Source organism: Cervus canadensis, chromosome 23 (assembly GCF_019320065.1).
Source record: "Cervus canadensis isolate Bull #8, Minnesota chromosome 23, ASM1932006v1, whole genome shotgun sequence".
Lineage (NCBI taxonomy): Eukaryota > Metazoa > Chordata > Mammalia > Artiodactyla > Cervidae > Cervus > Cervus canadensis.
In genome coordinates, this window is record NC_057408.1 from 18180037 (window position 1) to 18198302 (window position 18266).

Sequence of the window (18266 nt, forward strand, 5' to 3'; positions counted from 1 at the left end):
CTCATCACGACCGGAGGCCTCACATCCTTTGAAACTCCAGAGGTACGCGGAGATCAGTGCCTCCAAAGGAAACGATGCCTGACTCTCGTTGAAATAGATAGGAGTCCAGGATTCCTGTGGCAGTGGAAAGGGACCCTTGATCTCCCGCCTCAGCTGGAAGCGTTCCCAATTGCCCTGCCAAAGCCTCGAGGAGAATCCCGAGTTGTCCTCGCAACTAGGCAAGTGTCCATACGACGCTTGATTCTTTGTGCTTAGACGAGTGCGCACACACACATGTATTTTTTTTTCCTTGTGGAAATAAAGAACCACGGAAATAGAGACCGTGATCCAACACGACAGGATCCCCTCTATGGTGTCCACAGCGGCCCCCGCGCATAAAACTTCAAGTCCAAAGTCAAATCTTGATGAGACCCTGCTCATGCTTTAAAAATTATTGTTAAATTAGTCCTTGTTCCCTGAACACAGAAGTCTGCAGCCAGTGTCTAGGCCCTCCGTGGATCCCGAGATGGCCTTTAACAGAAGCAAGAGTGTCAGAGAGCGGGGACTGGGGGAGGAGGGCCGACGGGGGTCTTCCGCATTGGGCAGGATTCCAGCCCGTGCACTTTCAGACACAGGCACACTCGGGCTTGGTAGCTGTTTAGCTATTTCTAGCAGGTAAACAGCTGCTTACAGTGTGTGTCTGGGGAAAGAGCATGTATCTTCAATTGCTGCTTTTCCTATAAAAATTACCCCGGAAGCACACTTTTTAAAGTTCCCACACTAAAAGAGTTCAGGAGAAGCAGTTCACAAAAAAAATCTCTCTCACTGCTCAAAAGCACTTTTTCGGGGGTAATTTATACTAAGCCCTTTAGAATGTCATATTGGTCCTTTATTAGTAACCTTGACAATATGATTAGACTCCAAAAAATGTCCACTTGTTAGTGAATAGCTTTCATTCGCTAAACTTTAAAGAGGCTACTCGGCTCTGACCAAAGCAGGCTTCGTTTTTTAATTTTTTGCAACAAAAAGCACGGATGATAATAAAATGTATGTTTAGATCAAGCCTGCAATTACACATATCTGGTAACAGTTAAGTAAATGTTGTAGTTTTGTAGATTTGTTGGAACAGACTACTTGGCTGCTATAATTAGGGCTGAACTCTAACTTACATTTTCTGAATTACAGTTAACTTTAAATTATAATTGTAAAAATGATTTTGTTAAGAAGCAGAGAAAACCTAATTTTTAGAAACATGCACTTTCTAGTGACAAAAGCCTTTGTCCTCTTACATATTATTCCCCTTTATTACGTGTTGAATCCTATTTACAATTTGTTTAAATGTTACCACAAAGAGCGTAAAGTTTAAGTTGCTAAAGTTGAAAAAAGTGGGAGAAAGCTACCTGAATTGACTAAAGAAGACAATGAAAGCCTTAGCTACATTAATTGAAAAGCATTTTAATAATCAGTCATGACAGAGGGGCAAAGAAAGAGAAGGAAAACAAAACAAAAACACAAAGCAAATCCCCCAACCACACCAACAAGCTGAAATAAAACCCTCAAACTTTAACCTTCACACAGAGATCTTGTCTTGCTTTTTGAAAGTCCCTACTATTTCCCGGGTCCCACCACCCACCCTCCTCCCCAAGTCACTTCACTGCCCGTATGTTATTTAAATGCTGATAATCTTGTTCATGGTAATTTCAATGAGCAACAGCAGACATATAATGCTTCCTCTTTTAATAGGTGCAAAGTGAGTTATTGTCACAAAGCAGATATGAAAAAGGGACGTGAAAAGAGAATCTTGCTTAATCTCTGTAATACGGGTGTGGGAGGGTGCGAACGTGGTCACCTGAATTATGCATGTCTATTGTGTTCAGATATCATAAATCAGTGCGTGAATACCCTGCAAATCATTTTCAGTTCGTGAACATTTATATACAGCGCTCTTGAGCGCTGCAAAGACAATTAGTCATATTTGTATGCCGGAATTAATTGAGAGTGAGATGCGGGAGGCAGACGAGAACAAAGAATGCTTTTTGTCAGTTCTTCCAACTGACAGGGATAATTAGATATATGAAATTGAAATTCCTCAGCAGGGGGTTTCTGTTGACAATGAATTTTCTTTTGATTCCATTCTGTTATTCTTTTATGCTGTCATCTGTGGCAATTTGTTATTCAGCTTGAAGCTTAAAAAAGCAAAGCATTCCGCTTTTATGAGTAGATGATGTCAGTTTGTACACTGCTGGGAAATAGATATTAAATGTAATCTTTAAAAAAAAAAAGAAGAAAAGAAAAGAAAAAAAAAATAAAATCAGTTAAAGAGACAGTGTGCTGTTTATCCAGCCGGTAGAGGAGAAACTTCACAAGAGGTTGTCAGAACTTGTTCAGCAGTGTTTGAAGTTGTTCAAGCTCCATTAATCCAGGGCCTTGACTGCAGCTCCAGCCGTCCTTCTCAGAGGCTGAGCCGAGGGCAGGGAGATGCAAGTTCTCACTGCCCGAGCGGTGCCCGGTGTTGGCACGGGCCGAGCACTTGTCATCCTGCTCCTTCCTGTCTTCATGGCCCCAGGAGCTTCATGCTCACGTCACCTCTTTTCTTGGCTTCTGTCTGAATCAAGCATGTTGTCAGGAGAGGAAGCTAAAGAAAACCTTGCAGCATCCCTTCGCCCCACCCAGAAAGGTCCAGAATATGGCATCGATGCTGCTTGTGCGGGCGTGCTGCAGAGCCAGCTCTTGGCATATTTCATCCACCAGGGTCAAGGCGTCCACCACGGAGCTGGCAGCCCCATCACCCTACAGGGTCTTGTTGTCGACAGGGGGAACACACTGGGTGCTGTGGATTGTGGACTGGGTCAGCACCTCCTCTTCCAACTCCAGCCACTTCTGTGCCTTGTGGCCAAGAGGTCTGCCTCCCAGAGCCACTCCTCGTCTGCAAGGAGGGGTCAAGTGAAAGACCACCCCCAGTCACGGCCTCTGCAGGGAAGGACGTGTGCCGGCCTGGGGTGCAGAAGCCGGGGCCCTGCGGCCCTTCTTCCCAGGAGTACTGCCCCCTGTGCTGTGTACTTGGTCTCTGGTCTATTGTGTTCTCAGCACCCACGCTTCGGACAAGAGCACGTGAGCACGCTGAGTGTCTCCCCCAGGGGCACCTTGCTGGTCCTGGGGAGATGGGAGTGGTGGGGTGAGGTGTAGACCTAGCCTGGGTTTCTCAGAGCCCTGAGTACCAGCTGCACGTGAACTACCACCAACATCTGATGAGGTGCCATTTCTTGAACCCTTTACCAAAGCTACAGAGTCGGGTATGTAGAGCAGGTGCAGGAGTCTGAATTTTCAGAGGCCGTTTAGGTGATTGTTGTAGGGATTAAATTTGGAGAAGCACTTGCCCTCGGAAAGTACCTGGGGCTGCAAGTGAATCCTGCTTCACCGCTAGTTTTCTTGCACAAGAAGGCAGACTACTTCTTGCTGCTGTGTTGTTAGTTGAAATGTTCAAGCTAGGGGTTCGTTCCCAGACCACCTTGGTTGTCCTGTGGGCACAAGAGCTCCAAGATGGAGGTGGGTCTGCATGAGCCCACTGAGGCCAGTTCAAACAGCCTCGTAAGTGCGGAACGTGGATGTAAGCATGGGCCTTGGGGGTAGTCTGTGGATCAGCACATGTGGTGAGGGTGTCTGTGCGTGTTGCTCAACTATGGGGACTAAGCTCAGGGCAGGGAACTGGAATAACCATGTTGACTCTCCTGTTCAGGTTCTGAGCACAAAGCAGAGTTTCTCCGGAGGCTGTGTTTGTTTTCTAGCTCCATCTTTGCACACGTTAAGTGGATTCTGGAAAACTACAGAAACAACTTCCTCCCTCTTAAAAGCGTTTCTTCCCCACTTGGAGTTCTCCATGCTGCTGCTGCTGCTGCTAAGTCGCTTCAGTCATGTCCGACTCTGTGCAACCCCATAGACGGCAGCCCACCAGGCTCCCCCGTCCCTGGGATTCTCCAGGCAAGAACACTGGAGTGGGGTGCCATTTCCTTCTCCAATGCATGAAAGTGAAAGTGAAGTCGCTCAGTCATGTCCGACTCTTCGCGACCCCATGGGCGGCAGCCCACCAGGCTCCTCTGTCCATGGGATTTTCCAGGCAAGAGTGCTGGCTTGGGGAGCCATTGTCTTCTCCCAGTTCTCCATGAAACCTCCCTAACTCTCTTCTGCCTCTCTTTTTCTCTTCATCTATCTCTAGTCTCCTCAGGGTCTGGAAGGATTCCTTCTCCAAAATAAAATTCCTTAATCAAAATGAACATCCTGGCAACTGAATGAAAAGAAGCAACAACAAAAACCTAATTTTTGTCAAAAACAAAAATCTCAAGAGGTGTTGGTGAGCTCCAGCTTACTACTGTGTCTGTCAGTGTGCTCTGGGACCCTCGATGATCGAGGCAATTTGGGATCAAACAGCCTTACTTAAGCAAGGAAACGTCCTGTGCAAGTTCAAGGAGAAGGAAAGGTCACCCACAGATAGAAGAAAGAGTCAAGGCAGAAAAGCATCCCTGAATACAGGCCCTTCTAGACAAAGACTCTGATTTCAAACCAAACCCCAAGTCTTAGTTTTTCCTTTGGGCCTGAATTAAGCTGAAGATCCATATTTATCCTCTTTCCTGACGGACGTGTCCCTGAAGTGCCCTAGCTGACGCCTATGACTTTCTTCAGAAACGAGTCACTGTGGTTTTGTTTTCTGGTCTCACAGGTTTGGCTGAGTGGAGGGAACGGGGTTTGGATTCTGGACAGATGTCGCTCATGCCTGTGAGGAGCGGGGAGTGGATGGAGGTGTGTGCGTGGACTAGGACAACCACCACCGTTCCCGGAGACCTTGAATATGCCCGTCCTGCACGCCGGTCAGGCTTGTCTTGGTGACATTGCTGGGGGACTCTCTCAAGCTCTGTCCCAGCCGCTTGTGTCCGGAGGATACTGAGAGACTCAGTACCAGTCAGACTGGTCTCCACAGAGTGGCAGTAAAGTCTCCAAAGAAACTCACCCTGAGGTCAGTCTTCTCTTAATCCCCCAGAAAGGTGTTATACCCCAGACAGGAGATACAGCCAGCATCGGGGCTCGAAGGTAGTTGGGATCGGCTCACCCACTGTCATCTTTTTACCATCCTTGCCCATTTTCGTGGCCTGTTAGATAAATTGTAAGTCATTTGCTCATTGCACTTAGTGAGTTCATTTTAGTCTCAAGTGCTATTAAGCACCTACTGTGTGCAGCCCTCAGGCGCTGGGCTCTATGCACTTGGTCCTAGCCTGCGGCACCAAGGAAGGGACTCTCTTTGGAAGGCATGATTGTCTGTTTACAGCTATGCTTACATCTTGGTTCCTAAAAGTGAGCTCTGCCCTCCAGGGAGATTCTGAAGGTGTATCCTTCAAACACCCTTCCTTCCCAGAAGCCAACCGTCTGTCAGATCCTGATCTCCATCACCAAGTTTTGTTTAGGAAAACGAGCTGTGCAGACAGAGTAGCTGTTCCTGCAAAATCATCTTGAGAGCAAATTAAATTACCATTGCGACTGCTCTGCAGCGCAGACCTGCTATTTGTGGTCCCTCCCAGGCCTGCGGGGCTCCGAGTTCCCCCCAGCCCCCAGGTGGGCTGCTGTCAGCTAGGTGGGGACACAGGGCTCTGACCAGCATCCTTCCTGTGCCGTCCTCCTCGGGCGGCTCAGCTGCTGCGGCGGCCGCCCCTCACGCCTGTGGTATGCCGGGAGTTCCGCCTGCATCAGAGCCCGTGTGTTTTACCCTGCATCTGCTTTATTCATATTTCTGGCTTTTTCACTAAGTAGGGGTTCTGGGACTGAATCTTCCCTGAGTTGAGACCTTGCTTCACATCCTTTGATCCCAGGTGAGCTGTGCTGAACTCAGAGACCGTGGCGGTCGTTCCCTGCCTCAGTGTCGCCTTTAGACCGAGGCCCACACGATGACGACACGCAGACCCCAGGCTATGTGCCAGACTGCTTTCCTTGGTGGTCTCAGGCCTGTGGGCGGAGGATGTCTGGGTGTCAGTCCAGGCTATGTAACTGACGAGTTGCCCGTGACTCCTGTCTTCCTGAGTCTCGGGATGGTAACAGCATTGACCTTGGAGACTGTGTCTTATTTTCATTTTAAAGAGAAGCACTCTCTGACCTGACCCATGAGTCCTCAGCCCTTCTCCGTGGCCCGCACAGAATATGCGCTCTGTGTCATAGTTCTGGGTCTGTGGCTCCCGTCTTTGTGCGGCAGTGGGCTGACAGCAGATCCCCGGGCCGCTCCCCTGGAGCCCGACCCTCACCATCTCCTCTGCAGCATCTGCAGAGACCCCAAGGCCTGCAGTCTGGGAGCAGACGCGTGAATTCAGAGGTGAGGTGAATCTGACTGTGTAGATGTCTGGCAAAGGGAAAATGAAGCTTTTCCCTCTGTGTATGGTCCATTCAACTATGGACAGTTTGGAACAGTGTGTGCGTGTGTGTATGTGTGTGTGTGCCGACATGTGTATGTGTATGTGTGCATGTGCGTGCAGGCAGACGTGAAGGGGCAAGGGCCTTCTGCCGTGAGGATGCTCCCGAGGTCCAGTGACATCATCCAGATCCCCAGGCTGAGGGTCCAACCTCTGTAAGCCCTCCGACGGCGGGCACGTGCCTGTGAGGAGAGCAAGCCCACACCCAGACTGTGTCCGTCCTGGTCCGGTGGAGCCCTGTCCCTTCCAGGGTGGGGGTGTCCCATCCAACTGACTTGCTAGAAGTGGCTGGTTGGACTCCCTCAAGGGCACTCCATGCTGCGGCTCAGTGCCGGCCTCTGGCTAGCAGGCTGTCCTCCTGCCCTCACCGTGTCTGACTGGCCTTGGGGCACGGCGCCCAGGCTGCAGGGTCACGTGTGGCTACTCTGTCCATAAGCCATCACCAGGTGGCTGGCATCTCGGCCACATCACCCTGTGTCTGACCCCCAGATGCCCCAATGAGGAGCTCTTTGCCTGCTGTTGGTGGGAGTGCGAGTACAACTGCGTCCAGATTTGTCTTTAAACTGTTGGCCGGTTGGTCTGTCATTTTGTCTCTTCGGCGGGTGGGTGGCACTTAGCCGCCGCCCCAGCTCTGTGTCCTCATGCTCACGGATCCCATCCTGGAAAAATGCAGAGACGTTGCACCCGCTGATGCACCTGCCTGACCTCTGTCCCCAACCAGTGACCTCAGAGGAAGTCCCCACCTGTGTCCAGCCGGTGAGACCCCAGCACTGGAGTCGGTTTCCAGCTCTCTTAGGAAGGAGGGCATCCTACTTCAGGTGATTGGCAGAGGGCAAGCCTCAGGCCGGCGGTGGGGGAGGTGGGGTGGGACCGGACAAGCTTGGTTTCAGCTGAGACCAGCTCCGCCTGCTTCCGGGGGCACAGAGCCCAGGGTGAGCATCACTCTGCAGGAACGGCCCCTCGAGGCTGGGGTGCTCTCCCTCCCAGGACTGTGAGTCATCGGGCGGCACTGGCTGCACTGGGTTGAGGAGTGGGCCCCCTGGGGTGGTGAGTCCCATCTGAGCAGGGATTAGCTCGCAGGCAGCTGCAGGACAAGACCTGGTGGGGCCAACACCGCTGCCCCCTGTTCCAGGGAAGGCGAAGGTCCCATGTGGTTGGTGGGTTGCTGTCAGTTGGATGAGGGGCCCGGGATGTGTCACGTGGGGGACAGGGGTGGGCGGGCGTGGTGAGGGGAGGAACGAGTCATCAGGGCAATCCGGACGGCGGACGGCCTCAGCCGGTTAAAAGCCCAGTGGAGTCAAGGCCCGAGAAGAAGGGCAAAGGGACGCCGTGGTAGGGGTGACCTTTGTGAGGACCAAGAAAGACGCAAAGAGAAAAGCTCCTGCCAGAGGCTGCGGTGCACCTTTCTGTCTGATCTGTTGGCTTTTTTTTTAAATTTTATTTATTTATTTTTAATTGATTGACGATTGCTTTACAATATTGGTTTGATTTGTCATACATCAACATGAATTAACCACAAGTATACATAAAACCTCTTGATGAACGTGAAAGAGGAGAGTGAAAAAGTTGGCTTAAAGCTTAACATTCAGAAAACTAAGATCACGGCATCTGGTCCCATCACTTCATGGGAAATAGATGGGGAAACAGTGGAAACAGTGTCCGACTTTTTTTTTTTGGTTCCAAAATGACTGCAGATGGTGATTGCAGCCATGAAATTAAAAGATGCTTACTCCTTGGAAGGAAAGTTATGACCAACTTAGACAGCATATTAAAAAGCAGAGATATTACTTTGTCAACAAAGGTCCGTCTAGTCGAGGCTACGGTTTTTCCAGTGGTCATGTATGGATGTGAGAGTTGGACTGTGAAGAAAGCTGAGTGCCGAAAAATTGATGCTTTTGAACTGTGGTGTTGGAGAAGACCCTTGAGAGTCCCTTGGACTGCAAGGAGATCCAACCAGTCTATCCTAAAGGAGATCAGTCTTGGGTGTTCATTGGAAGGACTGATGCTGAAGCTGAAACTCCAGTAATTTGGCCACCTCATGGGAAGAGTTGACTGATTGGAAAAGACCCTGATACTGGGAGGAATTCAGGGCAGGAGGAGAAGGGGATGACAGAGGATGAGATTGCTGGATGGCATCACTGACTCGATGGACATGAGTTTGAGTAAATTCTGGGAGTTGGTGATGGACATGGAGGCCTGGCGTGCTGTGATTCATGGGTCGCAAAGAGTCGGACATGACTGGGTGACTGAAGTGAACTGATACATGTGTCCCCTCCCTCTTGAGTCTCCCTCCCACCTCCCACCCATTCCCCCCTCTCTAAGTTATGACGGAGCCCCAATGTGAGTTCCCCGTCACACAGTGAATTCCCATTGGCTGTCTATTCCCACATGTTAGCGCACATGCCACCATGCTGCTCTGTCCTCTTCCTGAGGTGAGCGTCACCTGGTTTGGACCAGGTCGGCGGGGTGTCCACCCCCAGGGCTGTGTCATCTCCTGGGTCTGAGGATCCTGGGAGCTGTCATTATGTCATCCCACTGTCACCAGGTGACAGGGCACCCAGGCTGAGGACAGCTTTCCTGATGGGCAAGTGGGTCAATGTCTCCTTAAACTTTCAATTCGCTTCCTCAACATTAAAGAAGAAGGACAGCACACATTCCGGTGTAAGTGATCCACTTCAGCGAGAAGACACACTGCCATTACAAAGAGGTCAAAAGCACTTCATTAAAAATAAATTGTCAGAAGAAAAGAACCAATTATGGTTCACATGATATGAGCGATCAATATAATTAAGAAACGAACTCCCCATAAAAAGACTGGCACACGGTATATTCCAGCAGGATTGATATTGTATGGGCTAATTAAATATTTATCAAGTGTCGGCAGTGGGTGAAGCCATGCTTGATGGTACAGGGTGCACAAAACATATTTCCTTTACTAAGGAACTTGAATATAATAGTCCAATCATGCATAATGGAGGAGGGTGTGATCAGTGTTGGGGCGTAGGGGGTGGGAAAATGAGCTCGGATGTTCAAATAAGGTTTTCTGTGTGTCATCACTTCTGCCCAGAGTGCTCAGCCTCAACATTCAGAGAAAATTTATTTAATTAAAGTACCAGTCATATTTTCTTATGACTTTGCTTCTTTGTTCACAAATGTAGATTCTGTCCTCTTTGGGAGCAGAACTGTTTGGGTCACTTGGACAGCGGTTAAAGCCTATCCTCTGTCTTGATCTGGAGATCGGAATGAAGCAGAAACCGCTTGGATTGTTGGGAAGCACACAACACGGTTCTTTTAAGTGTTGACGGGGGACTCTGTCCTGGGAGTCAGGAGGGTGGTGTCAGCAGATGGCAGAGCCTCCCCGTGCCTTGGGTATAGCTGGCCGACGTGAGCCACTCCCAGGACTTTGGGTCAGGGTCTGGGCTCCTCCTCTGGGGGCTCCTGTCTTGGACGTGGTGCTCCTTCAAAGCCCCTGCATCCTTTTCATGAGGCGCTGGTCACACGAGACTGTGAGGATCGAGCCACGGCCACAACACACAGAGCTGCCTCTTTGCGCGAGCAGAACGCGTTCACACAGCTCAGCCTGACACGGGGAGGCCGGCTCCCTGTGTGTCCCAGGGAGGACTGGTCATGTTGGCCCTGCCTCCGTCTCAGGCATAAAAGCCGCCCAGCAGTGCCGCGAGCTCTTGGCAGAAGGAGGAGGTAACAGGTGTGAGAGGCAGCGTGGGGAGGGAGAGCGGTGTGCAGGCTGGTTCTGCTTTGCACTGTTTCTCTGGACCCACGTCCACTCATCCAGGAGGATTTGAGTCCAGCCACTGCCTTCATCCAGGAGATAAAAAGCTGCCACCACTGCTCAAGGGTCTCAGGGCTACGAGGCAGGGTGGATGGCGGGGCAGAAAGTGGAGACAGTTGTTATAACTGTGGGAAGCCACATGCCCGTGTTAGAGCACACCATCCTAGAAGTAGGGGAAGTCAGCTCTTTCTTCTGTGCAGATTCTAGGTGGTCCAGGAGCGGGCATTTCCTCGGGAGAATGGGAAGGAGGTGGAGATGGGCAGCCCAGGCTGTGGGGATTCCGGAGCCTGTCACCAGAGGCATCGAGGCCTCCGGGTCATCGGGGTCTCACAAGAGAGGACCTTGGCCAGAGCCACCCTTCTGCTCCCAGTGCGTGGCCTGTGGGCTCCCCCAAAGCTGTCCCCTGGAAGCCAGATCCAGTGCACTGGGCCGCCTTGTTCCGGAGAATCAGAGGCTGCACTTTGCCCGAGGCCTCAGTGTTGGGCATGAGCAGCTGAGACAGGGATGATTCAGAGAAAGGTTCAGGAGAGTCTTAAATTTATTCCAGGGTGAGATAGATGATGATTCACCTATGCAAGGTTTACAGATTCATCTCTCCTCAAGGGGACAATGTGAAAAGGATTTCAAACAAGAAACAGATGAGTTTTTAAAACATTAGGGTGCTGGTGGGGGGGCAAGGTGGCAGAGGGGGGGCGAGGCTGAGCTTACCTCCTCTCGTGGGAACACGCACGTTATCAGTATTTACAGGGCAGCCATCAGCAAGAACAAGCTGAGGTCCTGCCAGATCAGGCAGTGTCTACTCTCGGCCTCTCTCCCGATTCCACGCATTCATTCCTACTCGAGGGCACCAACCCTGAGAAGGAGACAGTTGCTTCCTTCACCCCCCGTCCCACCCCCTCTAAGGAGAAGACCCGACTCCAGCATGGTGTGTGCATTTTGCACGACACTCTGCATCATCGCATTATCTGGGACATCAAGGTTAATATAGAAACGTTTTATGACTGTTGTCCTCCAGGGGCGGTTATGGAAATAAGATGTCTATCTTACAGAGTTCTCTCAGCGAGGGGAACAGAAACATTCAATAAATAGAAATAAATAAATAAAAAGGAAAAAAGTAACTCACAAACATTTTGGCAAATATAAAGTGCGTGAGCGATTGTATCCCGAGGGTATAGAATTAACTCGCATGATGATAATTTATATTTTATGTGAGTTTTATTTTTATACACCTGCTTTTCTTTGCAATTCATGAAAAAACATATTGATATCAAGGCAATTGTGCTGTCACGGAATTCATAATCCTAACTGGGAGACTTCGCATCAATATGACATGTCTCTTTTATGCTAACTCTGGCAATTTAGGAAAAAGTACAGGTTATAAACAGCTAATAAAACTTCACCATTTGTCTGATACGTTTTCTTTCCATTCAGTGGAGTGGCTCTGGAGAAATCTGAGTTTGCGGGGTGGAGGGGGAAGGTTTGCACCCCCATCTCAAGTCACCTGCATGGCTTCCTGTGGTGTGAGCTCGGGGCGGGGGGGAGTTTGGGTTGAAAGTTCAGGTCCACCCCCACCCCATCGGTGCGGGGTCAGGAGAGGGGTCAGGCGGCGGGCATGGAGGGACGGGGGTCCGACGGCTCGGCTCCCCTGTTCCCACGGCGTCTGCAGCATCAGCTTGGCTCTGCTCGGCGCCACAGCAGAGTCAGCCTCGGTCTGCCCCGGACCTTTCATTGTGCCCTAGACCTCAAACTCCACAAAACTCCACACGACGCTATGTGTCCTGACGTATGATTCAAGTTTTTAACTGTTTAAACATAACTCTGGTTCGCAGGCAGTACAGAAACGGGATTCAGCGTGCGGGCCGTGGTGTGCTGCACAAGGCCCCGGGGTGACCCGCTTCTGCGTGGCAGGACCTGCCTGGGTGTCAAGGATTCTCTGTGCCGCCAGGCCTGTGGCCTTCCCTCAGGGCGGCCTGAGAGTCAGGAGCCCCGCTCTGCAGGGGGCCGGGGGTTCCGGACACCCCCTCCCCACCTGGCCGGCCCGCAGCCTGGCTCCAGCCTGTGGGCAGGTGGCCTGTCCTGCCCCAGGGCTCCCAGTGGGTGTGCGGTTGGGTCTCCATCTCCCAGGCCTGCCCAGGAGGGTGCCCAGGGCTGCACCTGAGCGGCCTCCTCCCTACTACTGAGCCCGGGTGCTTGGTGCTGGGGTTGGGACCAGGAGAACTTCTGTCAGGTCCTCTGGGGACCCAGCTTCACTTAGTGGGGCCTTGGGGATGGAGCCGAGTTCAGGTCCCACGGGTGGGAATCCTGCAGGCAGTGCTCGGATTGTGTGACCGCCCCAAAGGTGGAAACCTCTCAGGTTTCCCTCCTTCCCTGGCTGTCTCCATGCTCTCCGCTTTTTCCCCGGCAGCCTGGCTTGTGGGTGAGATTAAATCATCTCACAGGGAAGGAAGGAAGCAGAGAGGAAGCATCGCAGGTGAGCAGGGCGGGCCCACCTCCCCTGTGCTCACCTGTCCTCACCGTGGGGAAGGGGAAGCAGAGGCCAGGGTGGCGAGGCCCTGCTCGCATCCACAGTGGGGACTGGTCACATGAAGCATTTTTTCAACTAGAAAACACAGTCATCAACTTTATCCTGTTTTTAAAAACAAAAGGGGGCAGGGATCCCAGGACAGCAGTGTTCTGATGGCCAATGAGGAACACAGGAAGAATCGTATTTTCTTCTAATGCCATGTTGTGTATATATTTGCACTAAGGCACTGATTCTGACTCAATTTAGGTGATGTGAAATCTAGTTGAATTCTCTCAGAGCGTCTGTGAAATAGTTGGGGTAAACTGATACCTCCCGGCAGGGAGAGTGGTCTCACAGCTGTTGTAGTCACAGGGGAGATGGGACTCCCTCCAGGCTTTAGGGGTAAAGCCCAGAGGACCCCGGATACTCATGAAGGCGGTGGATTTACTGGTAAAGGAGCTCCCGGCCGAGGCTGCGTTGCTCACCCCAGACATTTTCTCCTGTTGAGATGTCAGCCTGCGCTTGGCCCTTGCCGGGGACCTGATGTCTCCCTGCATCTCCATTCTCGGGAGGCACTGTCTCCTTCCTGCTCCTCAGCTCCGGATGTGCAGCAGGTCTCCTCAACGCCACCGCCCTCCCAGCCGCTGCCTCCACTGTCGCTTGTGGGTCCGCTCAGCTTGGTCCTGCCCTGGGCTTGCCGCAGCTTGGCGACAGTGAGGGGCCAGGAGCATCCTTCAGGTGGGCCTCGGTGCAGTGGACCCACAGCATGTCCGTTACGGACATTTATCTGCTGTGAACATGACCCATCTGCTGACCACAGCAGCCCCTGTGACTTCCCATCCGCACCTGTGTCATCTCATTGTTCATCATGCTCCCTGGAAGGGCTGTGTCTTCTCTGGGGACTTCTTAGAAAATATTTCTGGTGAGTGCTAACTCTTTAATTTATTCAATATACTTTCATGTGATTTTTGAAGAATAGTCATCAATATGCCATTTACTACAGATCTGAGAAATCTGATTAAATAAGCATCTCTTTCATAGGTTCCCCCACCCTCCCCACAGACACACAGAGTCTCTTTCAGTCACTCTGTCTCTACTGATTTTCGGAAGCTTCTTTCTTTCTTAAACAGGGTAGATCTGAATCGGGGTAGCCTTTGGCTGGACCCTGCCTTCCTTGGGTCAGCACATGGCTCGCGGTGCGTCTGTCGGGAGCCCGGCTCTGCTGACCCTGCCCTGGGAGTGGGGACCTCAGCGCCCAGGGGGAGGTGTGGGGGGACGAGGTGCAGAGGAGCTGGTGGGGGCAAGGGGTGAAGGGGCACTTTGGTGAGAAAAGGGTAAGACCTTGGGGTCCCCATAGGGTGATGAGTCTCAGGAGCGATCGTGGCCTCATCACTCTAATGTGGTCATCTAATTCCTGAGCCGCTTCATCACCACCAGAATCAGCCTTGGTGGGAGAGGAGACTGCTTCAGGCCTGAGAACAACACCCCCTCGTGACTAGCACCCCTCTGCTCACTTGGCAATAACCACTACCCCACCCCACCATTTTGGTGCAAAACGTTTACTTTTTTTGGCTATATAGTAGGTCCCTGTTGGTTTAGAACTTTTACTTTTCAGGAGAATTAATAGCTGGCACATGTGTCCGTGGAGTGAAGGAAAGACCAGCTCAACCTTTGCCTGTGGAAGCTAAAGAGGAGAGGACCAGGGGTGGGGGGCGTGGGGGAGGCGGGGGGAGTTGGCGGGGTGGGAGGTGTCCCCGGGAGCCCTGAAGCAGCCCTGAGACTGCCCGCCTTTCCCCAGGGTTCCTGGTCGGCTCTGCGCTCCGCGACTCTGGCTGCTGGAGTCTGGAGCTGGGGGCGGGGAGGGGGCAGAGAGGGGCCAGCCCTGGGAGTTCCCACCAGCCCGCGCCTCAGGATCACAACTTTTCCCCTTCCCGAGAGAAAACAGTGTTATTATTATATTTCTAATTCCCTAATGTGTGACCCAGCAGCCCGTATCATCTTACGGGATGGAGTGCTGCGTGCAGGGCGGAGGTGTGATCGGAGCTTTCATATCCCCCCTGCCGGCCCTTACATCATCCCGCCACTCTCTAAGAGGATTTTCAGCCGGCTTGGCTTCGTTATTAAAATAGTAATTAATTTTTTCCTCTTCACAAAACCCAGGGGCCTTGAGATGGAGGCCTCGGCAGCGAGGGCAATCTCCTTTTGAAAGTGGCCTTTCTGGAAGCCGTAATCGGCTCCCCGGCTGTACAGTACACATGTTCTCCAGTAAATGTGATTAAAGAGCCGCACAAAAACCCCCTTGCAGAAAATTAATTCAGTTTCCAGAATAAAAAGTTTGATAAAGTTGTGCAATGCTCCAATGACAACACATAATAGAAGGGTAGAGTTTTATCCCCTTGAAGGATAAATGAGTGGCCAGAAAGGTCTGGTAGTTCCCAGAGTAAAAACATCTGCTACAGCTAATTCACGTTTGCCGGCCGCACTGTGCCGCGGGCGGCCAGCCTTGCTGCTGTAGGATGGTTGTGGGCGGGAGTCTCTGCATCCTCCTCAGCCCCTGTCAGGGCCCATCTGGTTGCACGCTGCACCCAGTAGTCCCCAGAGGCCCCGAGGGGCTGGGGACCTTCATTTCTGTTCCGGGGGCCTGTGTGCAGGAGAGGCTTAAGACCTGGTGGAGGCCCTGCCTGCTACTTACGAGCTCTTCCCATCTCCACACCTCAGTCTTGAGCTCTGTGAGACAAGACTAATATGTCTCCTTTTGGGGTTATCATGGGGATTAAATGCAATAATAAATCTAGAAGGCTGGCCACTGTTCCTGCCCCAGGAACTGCTGTCAGGAGCTGCAGGCGGAGTAGGGTGGAGGGAACATGGCCCCCAGGGCAGCTTCTTCTCCTCTGAGGCCAGAACCGGCCTTGTGTCCTGAAGAGGGTTGACCAGGTGCCCCCATGCACGTCCCCCTGGAACTTCAGAGACCTTATGTCAGGTCTCTGCTGACTTGATTCGTGAAGGGTCCCAGGATGGAAGTGTCATGCATGTAGAGCGGCCCTGATTCTGCTGGCTGGTGTCCTGATGAGAAGAGACTCAGAGAGAAGTTGCTGGTCGGAGGGGTGCAGCCACAGCCAGGAGCGCCTGGGGCCCCAAAAACTGGGGGGGCAAGAAGGCTCCCCCTGTAGCCTCTGGAAGGATCATGGCCCTGCCAGCACCTTGAGCTCAGACTTCCCGTCTCCAGAACAGAGAGAGAATAAATTCTGCTGCTCTGGGCTGCCAAGTTTGAGATAATTAGTTAGGTTGCCTGGAGACCAACAGGCCATAGGGAGGGTCAGTCCTTCTTTCGGGAAGGTTAGACCCTGAGACTAGGGTCCTGGGCCCATCCAAGCTCCCTGTAAACCTGTAGGGGGAGTAGGGAGCACTGCCCGGGTCAGCCTCAGTCCAGCCCTGCCAATGCCTGTGTGGAGGGAGGATGAGACACAGAAGGCCTGTCTGTGATGGGGGGTGGAGCAGACGCAGGAGGCCTGTCTGTGATGGGGGGTGGACGAGATGCTGGAGGCCTGTCTGTGACGGGGGGTGGAGCAGACGCAGGAGGCCTGTCTGTGACGGGGGGTGGAGCAGACGCAGGAGGCCTGTCTGTGACGGGGGGTGGAGCAGACGCAGGAGGCCTGTCTGTGACGGGGGGTGGAGCAGACGCAGGAGGCCTGTCTGTGACGGGGGTGAGCAAGACGCAGGGGCCTTCTGTGATGGAGGGTGGACGATGAGGCTGGAGGCCTGTCTGTGATTGGGGGTGGAGCAGACTCAGGAGGCCGTCTGTGACGGGGGGTGGACAGACGCAGGAGGCCTGGTTCTGTGATGGGGGGTGGAGCAGACGCAGGAGGCCTGTCTTGACGGGGGGGGGGGGCGGGGTGGACGAGATGCTGGAGCCTGTCGTGATGGAGGTGGAGCAGATACAGGAGGCCTGTTCTGTACGGGTGAGCAGCGCAGAGGCCTGTCTATGTGACGGGGGTAGCAGGCGCAGGAGGCCTGTCTGTGACGGGGGGTGGAGCAGGCGCAGGAGGCCTGTCTGTGACGGGGGGTGGAGCAGATGCAGGAGGCCTCTCTGTGGGGGTGGAGCAGACTCAGGAGGCCTGTCTGTGATGGGGGGTGGAGCAGACGCAGGAGGCCTGTCTGTGATGGAGGGTGGAGCAGACGCAGGAGGCCTGTCTGTGATGGAGGGTGACGAGATGCTGGAGGCCTGTCTGTGACGGGGGGTGGAGCAGGCGCAGGAGGCCTGTCTGTGACGGGGGGTGGAGCAGACGCAGGAGGCCTGTCTGTGATGGAGGGTGGAGCAGACGCAGGAGGCCTGTCTGTGATGGAGGGTGGAGCAGACACAGGAGACCAGTCTGTAGGCTGTAGACGTCTCTCTGAAGACACTTGAGCAGAAGAGCTGGGACTGTTTTGGGTGGTGACCCATGGCCTCTGATCATGCTGAGTGCCTCTGGGAGTGGGGCACAGGCCCTGAGGTGGTCAGGCTCCCCCTCGGCAGTGCTGGCATCTGACCAGTGACGGGTATGCAGGAGCTCTGCCCACCGCTGGGGACCAGCCTGGCCAACTGCTGGGCCCAGGGCATTCCTGGCCTCCCTCAGCCACTCCACCCCTCGGGCCGTCTCCTGGCCGCTGACCCCGATCCTCGGGTCTGCATCGGGAGCAGAAGGAGCTCCTCTGTTCGCCTCTGCCCGCCTGTCCCTGCACCTGCCAGGACCCCAACCAGGAGACACGGGAGGCAGCCCTGCGCTCCTCTCCTGCCCTCCTCTGTGGACTCAGGGTGTCAGGGCCCGGGTCTCGCGCCCTCTGACTGTGCGCTCTGCCGGGGGCACCATGGCGGGGGCACCTAGTATCCACACCGAACGTGTCCTCTGCTCCACTTCTCTGGCTTTTGGAGAATTGCCTGCCTGCCTGGTCCATTGCAGGTTACAGCAGCCACTGGAAAAGGGAGCGTAGAGAAAGAAAAATGCTCCCCATACGTGTCCTTTTGCACTAAAAAGTGCGTTTGCATTTGTATAAAAATAAATTCAGCTTCTCAGGCAGAATTGTATCAGAAAGAAAGTTCATGGATATCATGACCTTACACGTGGCTGATTTTACTTCCTAAGATGAAAAGAAACAGATTTTCACAACCGAGGACATAAAGAGACCATTCACCTCCTCAAATGCAGAGTGCAGTCTGCACAGTTTCCAGGGAAGCGTCTGCACTGCAATAATTGTTAATATAACTGAATAAGACGTTGTCCTTCTTGTAGGCGACGGTTCCTGCAACCGGAACGTGTGAACAGGATGATTATCAGCAATATGCTCTTGAAATTCCTCCGAGCTGTTGTGGCGGGAACACGCGAGAGCCAGAAACGGTGTGCGTGTTGCTCTGTTTGGTGGCTCTTCTTGTACCTGAGTCGTGCACCTTCAGAATCAGAGGCACCAATTTTATTCCATTTCTTAAAGTCGGTTTAATAAGTTAATTGAGCTGAAGTGAACATCCGATCTGATCTGAAAGGGACTTTACTTGGGTGAATTGAGGCCATAGCCT